This window comes from Callithrix jacchus, chromosome 13 (genome assembly GCF_049354715.1).
Source record: "Callithrix jacchus isolate 240 chromosome 13, calJac240_pri, whole genome shotgun sequence".
NCBI lineage: Eukaryota > Metazoa > Chordata > Mammalia > Primates > Cebidae > Callithrix > Callithrix jacchus.
The window spans coordinates 38,482,385-38,491,564 of record NC_133514.1 but is presented as its reverse complement, the minus strand read 5'-3'; the positions used below and the strand labels follow the sequence as shown (position 1 = coordinate 38,491,564).

At 49.4% G+C, this 9,180-nt stretch overlaps 1 long non-coding RNA gene across 1 annotated transcript in view; it reads left to right on the top strand.

Annotated features, from left to right (window-relative positions):
* Positions 1 to 7,548: 7,548 nt before the first annotated feature.
* LOC118146788 (uncharacterized) overlaps positions 7,549 to 9,180 on the top strand; it is a 63,213-nt gene continuing 61,581 nt past the window's right edge. Inside the window, exon 1 of the long non-coding RNA XR_008475939.2 lies at positions 7,549 to 7,694. This is a non-coding gene — a long non-coding RNA (uncharacterized LOC118146788). The remainder of the gene's footprint in view (positions 7,695 to 9,180) is intronic.

Sequence of the window (9,180 nt, the reverse complement as noted above, 5' to 3'; positions counted from 1 at the left end):
TGCTTCTTGTTCAAAGGCTTCAGCCACCCAGCTGTGTCCCTCTTCCTGGAGGGCAAGGGTGGATGGCAGTGGCTCTGCTTGATGAGAGAACTTTAAGGAGCCAGTCTGTCCCTGGGCACCCCCTCCTGGGCTCGTTTTCTCCAGGAGGCTGCATTCTGATCCATAAACCTTCTCCTCGGGGCTTAGGGTCGAGCTGTTCCTGATGTTTATCAGAGGCCCGGATCAAAGCTCTCCAGGTCGTAAATCTCTTTCTGTGGCTGTCGGGCCCCAGGGCAGCTGAAGAGGGTTGACAGCCCTTTGGACCTCAAAGGAAAAAATGTGCTCTACTCCACCCACTGTCGGCTCTGCCAAGAAGCTGTCCTCTGAGAAGCCATGGCTGGGCCATTCCATTCTGCTGCAAAGAGCTGGGAGGCCTAGAAGAGCTTGTGTGTGCTGAAGGGGAGGAAGCCCAGCCTTGAGGGAGGGGCGCGGGTGCAGCTCCTCTGTGTGTGTGGGGGCTGGGGGACCTTGTGTGCCTTTTCCTTGTGGCTGTGAAATACTTTATGAGTACTTCCATAGATGGATGGACAGGGAGTGGGGGACATAAACTCAGCCGCAAGGCCCCAGGGCCTCAGGAATCTTGCACCCAACCCTCTCATTTTGCAGAAGAAAACTGTGCCTGGAAGGTTGAAGGGTTTGTTCCCAGTCACACAACCAGAGATCCTTAGGACAGCCAGACCATGAAACCATTTCCAAACTGCCAATCCCTGGCAGAGCATCAAGGCCTCAGGAATCGTTGAGACCCCATGGAAGCATCGGGAAAGGGCTCCCTAGCTTTTGAAGCTCCTCACTGTTCTGGAGTGTGCATGGAGCCCGTGACTGCAGGGTTTTGTAGACATCTCAGGGATTCCATGACTGGTACACACGACAAAGTCAAGGCTGCTGGAGAAAATGAATGAATCAGAGGATTTCAGGGGCAGCTGGGCATGAGAGCTGGTGGGCTGTTGGGGGTGCCCCCCTTCTGGGCAGGCTTCCTTCCTCCTGGTGATGGGGGCCTCCTCAGTGCGAAGGTGAAGGGGTGGAGGGGCTGAAGCAGCAGGAATCTCTCTTGTTGATAGGTATGGGGTCTTGAAGTCCTTTTCTATGTTCCAAGATTCATGGAAGCCTTGGGGCTGAGCTTTGAGTTTTCAAGCATGGGGTGCAGGGACATTTATGCAAACTCTTACCATCCTCTCTCCTCTTTAGGGCTTCCTAGGAATCAACAATGCCAAGGAAGGAAGGGATTGTAGAAATAGCTTAACTCCTTCATTTACTAACATGGAAATTGAGGCAGAGGGAAGGGACCGATCGTGGAAGGGAGAGCCATCAGCAGAAAGAGACCCTGAGATCTTTGAGTGAGATTCCCAGGAACTCCAGCTGGAGCTGATTCACAGAACAAATGCATGCAAACCTCGCTATCAATAAACTACACATGCACCTATATAAAACACATAAAAATATATGATCATGGTTTTTGAGCAATACTCCACAGATAAATCCTCCATAAAATAATAAAGTCTAGTCCTAAACTCCTAGCGGCTCCTCAGGTGATCACAGGTGGCAGAGGCCACTCAAACTTTGATGGCTTGGCCTCTCCACGTATAGAGAGGAGGATCTATAGGCAGAAAAGCATCTGCGATGAAGACGTGGGCTTGAGTCACAAAGACGTGGGTTCCAGGCCAGGCTTGGCTCTTGCTGACTGTTGGCCTTGAGCAAATTACCCAACACTTTCCTTGTTTGTTCCTACCTCATAGGTAGTTGTACAGATGAAATGATATCGGTTCTCAGAACAGTGCTGGGGACAGAGTACACGTTATTCTCAACACATGTTCACTTTTAGAAATACCTTGGGATTCTAAGTGACACTCAAAAGGACCTCACTGGGAGGCGGGACCAAGGTGGAGCCTCTTCTCTTGGATGGGATGTGGGCCTATTTTCTTTTACTTCTTTATTTTTGTAGGTGCATGCCACCACTTTTGCTAATTACTTTTTTTCTTTTCGTAGAGATGGGGTCTCACTATGTTGGCCAGGCTGGTCTTAAACTCCTGGCCTCAAGCAATCCTCCCGCCCCAGCCTCCCACAGTGCTGGGATTATAGGCATGAGCCACCACACCTGGCATCCCTACTTTAAATCTAAAGACAAATCACCCTCAAGATGCAGTGGGGAAATAGAGGGCTGGGCTTGGTTAACTCAGAAGATTTATCCCAGGGATCAGGAAATGAGAGTTTCAGATGTTGGCAGCAGCTAAGTGGCTTTAGGGCCTTTTTTTCTATCTGGCTAGGGCTCATTCTGGGCTGAGCTTTCAGGCCCATTAGGGGCTAAATTCTGTCCCCCTCAAAATTTATATGTTGAAGTCCTAACCTCAGTGCCTTAGACTGTGGCTATATTTGGAGAGAGGGTCTCTAAAGAGGTAATTGGGTTAAAATGAGGTCATTAGGGTGGGCCCTAGTCCAACAGGAATGGTGTCCTTGTTGGATAAGGGGCAATGTGGACACAGACAAGTGCAGAGGGGAGCACCTGTGAGAAGCGGAAAGAAGACAGCTGCCTGCAATCCATGGAGGGGCCTGCGAAGGAACCAACCCTGCCAGCACCTTGGTCTTGGCCTTCCAGCCTCCAGAACTGGGAGGCAATCAATTTCTGGTGAGGCAGTCACAGCCACCTTTCTACGATGCTCATGCTCCTGGTTCCGCAGAGGGGAAGGGACCATGGGCCAGTGCTTCTTAGACCTTTGAGTGTGTGAAAATCACTTCCTGGGGAGCTGGATTAAGATGACCATCTAGTTTCCCCTTTCCCATCCCTTATCTAATCTAATTGGCTCCTCAGTAGAACTGTGTGAAGTAGACAAGGCAAGAATTTTCATCCCCATTTTCCAGATTGAGAAACCAAGTCTCAGATGGAGGAATCACAGCCAGTGAGTGGCAGCCAGGCCTCCCACTCTGGTCAAGTGAGGCACCCTCACGTCCCATGTCCCCTGTAATTTCCCGATCCCTAGCAGAGACACTTGGAGAGACGCCCTAGTGACAGTGTGTCAGGGCTCCCTTTTTTATTTTCTGACTGAGTTTCTTCTTGTCACCCAGGCTGGAGTACAGTGGTGCAATCTTGGTTCACTGCAACCTCCACCTCCCAGGTTCAAGCAATTCTGCTTCAGCCTCCCAACTAGCTGGTATTATAGGTGCTCACCACCATGCCTGGCTAACTTCTGTATTTTTAGTGGAGATGGGGTTTTGCTGTATTGACCAGGCTGGTCTTGAATTCGTGACCTCAGGTGATCCACCTGCTTCAGCTTCCCAAAGTGCTGGGATTACAGGTGTGAGCCACTGTGCCCAGCAGGGCTCCCGTTTGACAGACATTGTCTTAGACCTTAGGCTCCCTGAGGCCTTCGCTCCTGGGGGTTGGAGCAGAGGGAGGATGGGAGGGGTCCCTCCTCATCACAGCACGGCTAGGCTGGTGAGAGGGGCTGGGAGCTCCTGGATCTGTCTGGACATGCAGCCACTCCTGGCACTCCCCACCTCTCCTTTCACCCAGCCCCTCTGCCTTCCAGTAAGTGAATGAAGTCAGGAAGGCCGCGGGCCATCTCGGGTGAGGGAGGGAGCAGGCTCGCCATCGGGATGGGCGTGGAGACGGTGTGAACTCCTTGGTGTCTTGCTCTTCTCAGCTTCCAGCATGACATATGCACAAAGGTACCTTTTATAGGTGGGAAATTATAGGTGCTGCCACTTCAAAGGCCTTGGCAACCAGAGCACCTCTTTGATAGATGACAGTATTATTAATGGTGATTTATTGCTGGGGCCATTTTGACAACAGAAATAACCAGTTTCCCCACCTTTTTGGCTCCCTTCTCCCACACCTTGCTGGGGACTTTATTTTCTTTTGGCTAGTCCTCTGTGTTTTTCTGGCTGTGAGGGTTACCTCCCTGCACGAGGAGGCATGGGAGGAAACCCATGGAAGTTCTGTTTAAGGCACACAGTGAGGCATCCAGCTTATTAATTTGTCATCATGTGTCATAAAGTTTAGTGAAATGTTGGCAGATTGTAATCCTAAGCAGGGCAATTACCCTCTTATTAGAGTGGCGTGCTCTCTCTCTCTCTGTCTGTCTCTCTCCCTGCCTCTCTCTCTCTCTCTTTCTCTCTCTCCCTGCCTCCGCTCCCTTTCCTGGGATTGTTCTTACCTCTACCCTACTTGCACAATTAGTCATGAGTGGAGGTCACCTGCTTCGTAATTATCCCAGAGTAAGCCTGGCCTTGGCCAGGCAGAGCTGAAGGGGAAGGGGTGTATGAGAGCTAACAGCTGTGGGGCTTGCTGTAGCGAACTGGCTGCCTGCATACGGGGACAAAGTGCTGTCCCAGGCGGGAGGCTGCAGTAGGAGGGCAGTGGTCCGAGGTTTCTGGCTCCAGAAGGGAGAACGGAGAGAGCTGACAGGAGCGACGGAGCCTCCGTGGACTTCATCACTCACCCAGAGTTTCCTGCCGAGCTACCTCCCTCGGCCTTTTTCTCCCTCATTTTTGTGTCTCGAACCAGAGGTGGAAAATAAGAAAGGAAGTGGCAGTGGGTGGTGGTGGCATGGGACATGAAGACTCCTCACTTGATCTGAACTGGAGGTTCAGTTGCCACTCACTTCCTACGATTCTTCCATCTGAGACTCAGTTTCTCAATCTAGGAAATGGGGTGAAGCATCTTGCCCTGACTGCTTCCTACATTTTAGAGAAGATCAAATTAGAAAAGCGATAGGAAAGGGGGATGACTCATGATAAATGACTCCACAAATCTGAGGGATGACTAACTTCATATGTGTGACCACATGGTCTTATGTCATGTTAATGGAGCTCCACCCCCGTGGCGATTCCAAAGGATCATTGAGTATATTGAGATTCAGACTTCTGTCTCTCTCTGCATTCCTCAGGGTTTTGATGACCCTGGTTTCTAAATCTGCTTGGGAGGCATTGAGTTTGACTCTGGTCTGAATAGCAGGAGTTTTGGGCACACACATGGTAATGTTAATGAACAGTGCAAGGTTAAGACAAATGTGGGTAGGCTAGAGGCAACACGGAGTCGGAGTCGCAGTTTGCCAGATCTGAAAAGAACCTTGGAGATTACCTGGTTGAATTGAATTACCCGCTATAGATTTGTAAATTGAGGCTCAAAGAGGTAGGATAACTTTCCTAAAAAGCATCAGATAAATTATAGGCAGACTGGGGACTAGATATCCTGTCCCCAGACTCAGCCCAGTGCTCTGTCCACCAAAGCCTGTTGACTGCCTTGACTCTGGGTGCTCCTTCTCCTCCTCATTCATCACCAATCAGCTCTTAGGAAAGAACCTGCTAGCAGTCATTTACACCTGAGCCTGAATTTAAGTCAACATTTAATTCTCCCAGGTGCATTTCCTTTTTTTGTTTCTGAGACAGTCTTGCTCTGTCACCCAGGCTGGAGTACAATGGCATGATCTTAGCTCACTGCAACCTCCGCCTCCTGGGTTCAAGTGATTCTCCTGCCTCAGCCTCCTGAGTAGCTGTGATTTACAGGTGCCCGCCACCACACCTGGCTAATTTTTGTATTTTTAGTAGAGATGCGGGGGGGGGGGTTTCACCATGTTGGTCAGGCTGGTCTCGAACTCCTGACCTCAGGTGATCCACCTGCCTCAGCCTCCCAAAATTCTGGGATTACAGGCGTAAGCCACTGTGCCTGGCCACATTTGCTTTTGAAGCCCCATCCTGTCTTCTAGATTGTTCCCTGGCAATGGCAATTCCAGCACTGGGGAGAAGAGAGGCCAGGCAGGGCTCATGATTCTCACCCTGGAGACCCTGCCGCTTGCCTACTCTTATTGCCTGATGGACACATAGTTCAGTGCAGTTAAACTGCACTGGAGCCAGATCTATGTGTCCATAGTTCAGAGCGAGTTTGTCAGGAGCTGTCAGGGAGTAAGGCTGGGTAGATAGATGGAGTCAGACTCATTCAAAAATAGAAAATCAGCAGATAGGTTTAAAAATGAAAAGAAGCAAGACAGAGTGAAGGTGGTTTCTAAACCAAACACCTGTCCCTTCTGTTTGTTTTCTGGTTTCTTTCCCCATTGTTGGAGAATGCTAGAAGGCAGACTGGCAATTAAGTTCCTGGCCTGGCATGGTGGCTTACACCTGTAATCCCAGCAACTTAGGAGGCTGAGGCAGGAGGGGATCACTTGAGCCCAGGAATTTGAGACCAACCCGGGCAACATGTTGAAACCCCATCTCTACAAAAAATACAAAAATTAGCCAGGCATGGTGGTGCATGCCTCTGGTCTCAGCTACTTGGGGAGGCTGATGTGGGAGGGTTGCTTGAACCCAGGAGGTCAAGATTTCAGTGAACCATGATCGCACCACTGCACTCCAGCCTGGGTGACAGAGCAAGACCTTGTCTCAAAAACAAACAAACAAACAAACAAAAAACTCTTACATTCGAAGTGCCTGGTGCAGGGAGAGTTTCTGAGGCCTCATGTTTACCAGGGCACTGTGCTATGTGCGGGATAGTGAGGGGGAGAGACACCATTCCAACACCTTGGAGGTGAGGTCTAGAGTCAGGATCACAGATGAAGGAGAGGAAGAGACTCCCACTACAAATGGGCTGGGCTTCCCTGCTTTTGCCCACTGAGTGAACAACAGTGCTCTTTCTGTAGGTCTCTCTGAGCCTTAAGCATGGAATGCGATGAGATTGAAAGTGATAAAATGTATTGCCGAAACTTCTCTTCATTGAAATGCAAAGGGGAATAAAGAATTTAGAAATGATCTGAGGTTTCCAGCTTGGGGAGAGAGAAAGTGAGAGGAAGTGGGGCCCTCAGGGGAATGGAATGAACACCTCCAATTTCAGGCTTGTAGATTGCAGTGGGGGGAGGCAGCTACATGCACATGTCCTTCCTGGATCCTGGAAACAAGGTCAAAGCAGAGATGGACAAGTAGGAGCGCAGCCTAGAGGAGATAGGTGATGCCTGAGCCATGAGAAGGGTGTTATCTCTGCAGGAGGAAGAATTGCAACACCGCCTCCCAGCTGAGCAAACAGTCTGGGATGTGAGTGGTATCACACTCTGCACTCACTTCCTCCTTCAGTGGTCATTTGAGAGTTCACTGGGGCTGACCTACCCGCCTGGTCCTGAAGGACAGAAAGGAATGGAGAATAAAGAAGGTCCAAGGTGCATCTCTTCCTCCTCTTCCAAAGCCACCAAGGCACCTATGGATTTGCAGGCTGTGTGTGGTCACTGTGGACGGAGAGACTCCTACCCCACTGGGGGGCTTTGCCATGCCAAGGCACAAATCACAGCTTCTCTTTGCCCTCTGAAGTCAAAGGGAGAAGATAGGGGTTGTCCATCTTTTTTGGCAGCCTCAGATGATCCAACCTAATATACGTCATTAACTAATTGTGTGATCTTGAACAAGTCACTTTATCTCATTGTGACTCAAGTGAACATAGGGGTATAGAGCATTTGCCCTGCTGACCTCATTGGAGCATTGTGAAATAATAGCTAATGAGATAGTGCATAGCAGGTGTTTTGCAAACTTAACAGTGATAGGCATAGCTTAGTTCCCATGAGAATGACTCTGACGATTATCCGTGGCATTGGAATACCGACCTCCCATCCCTGAGAAAGCTCCAGGGGCAAAATCCTTCTGATCTCATACTGTAGGACCAGATTTCTTCTTTACAGGACAGGGTGAGTTCCTTCTCTTAAGGATCAAGCGGGGGGCGGTGGGGGAGGAGAATTCCCTGCTTTTGGTGGGGGGAGGGTTCCTTCTGAAAGCCATGCTCTGCTCCCATGTGAGGAGGGCACCCAGTCCCAGTTCTGTCTGGAAGCACCCTGCCCAGCCCCAGGGCCGGCCCCATCCCAGCCAGGCTTCTGAGATGTCAGACCTGAAAGGTAGCTGCTGCTTCTCCTGACAGGTGTCTCGGCCAGAGCTGGGAGATGAGGAGATAGGCAAGCCAAGTATCTTTCCTCCTTGCATTGATAACTGCTGTGCAATGGAGCGCTATAATTGCTAAATAAAACCTCTTGCCCCATCATGATGGATTTATGGCTGAAACACCTTATCTGAACTAAGAATACTTTATGAGTGTGCATGGGTGTGTGTGGGATAGGAGGCGAGAAAAGGCAGTTTTGCAAAAATTTCCAGAGGTACTCTGTAATCTGCCCTACTCCGAAGTATTATCTAGAAGCTCTTTCTAGATCAGCCAGACTTAAGCATCTATATATCTTCTCTAGATTCTAGCACAGTGTAGATGTCTCATGAAACATTTGTCCATGATGATGATGACGAAGGCTGTGGTCTGGAAGAGGACTCCATTTTTGATAAGTTTAATTCAGTCCAGCAATTATTGAACAAATGCTCATTTTTGCTCAGAGCTAGGAAAACTATTATTTTTTTGGTAGGGTGGAGAAGGGGGCGGGATGGAGAATATAAATATAAATATAAATATAAATATAAATATAAATATAAATGATACAAACTCTTTTCTCTAGATCCTTGGTCTATATTGAGGGGCCAGGACATGCACATTCGTAGTGGATGGGGGCAGGAGGGGTTGGAGAGGCAACAATTAATAGCCCAGAGTGTAGCTTCAGGAGCTGGACACACCTGGTGGGATCTTCTGGTAGTTCCTTTTTTTTTTTTTTTTTAAGACAGAGTCTTGCTCTGTCTCGAGGCTGGAGTGCAGTGGTGTGATGTTGGCTCACTGCAACCTCTGCCTCCTGCGTTCAAGCGATTCTTGTGCTGCAGCCTCCCAAATAGCTGGGATTACAGGTGCCTGCCACCTCACCCAGCTAATTTTTGTATTTTTAGTAGAGACAGGGTTTCACCATGTTGGCCAGGCTGCTCTTGAACTCATGACCTCATGATCCGCCTGCCTCAGCCTCCCAAAGTGTTGGTATTACAAGCATGAGCTGCCACACCCGGCCTCTTCAGTTAGTTTATTGTCTTTTGAGCTCAGTTTTCTCCCCTCTAACATGGGGACAACATTATTCCCTAGCTCCAAGGTTGGTGTGAAGGTCATAGGATTTGTGTAGGGGTTACTTGATACTGTGCAGGATCAGTGGCTCAGTAGCATCACCAACACGAGGATGAAGATGAAGGACCAGGACCCACTGACAGGGCCAGGCTGGAGATGATGAGGAGGAAGGAAATGTCACAAACTCAGGGCTGTGT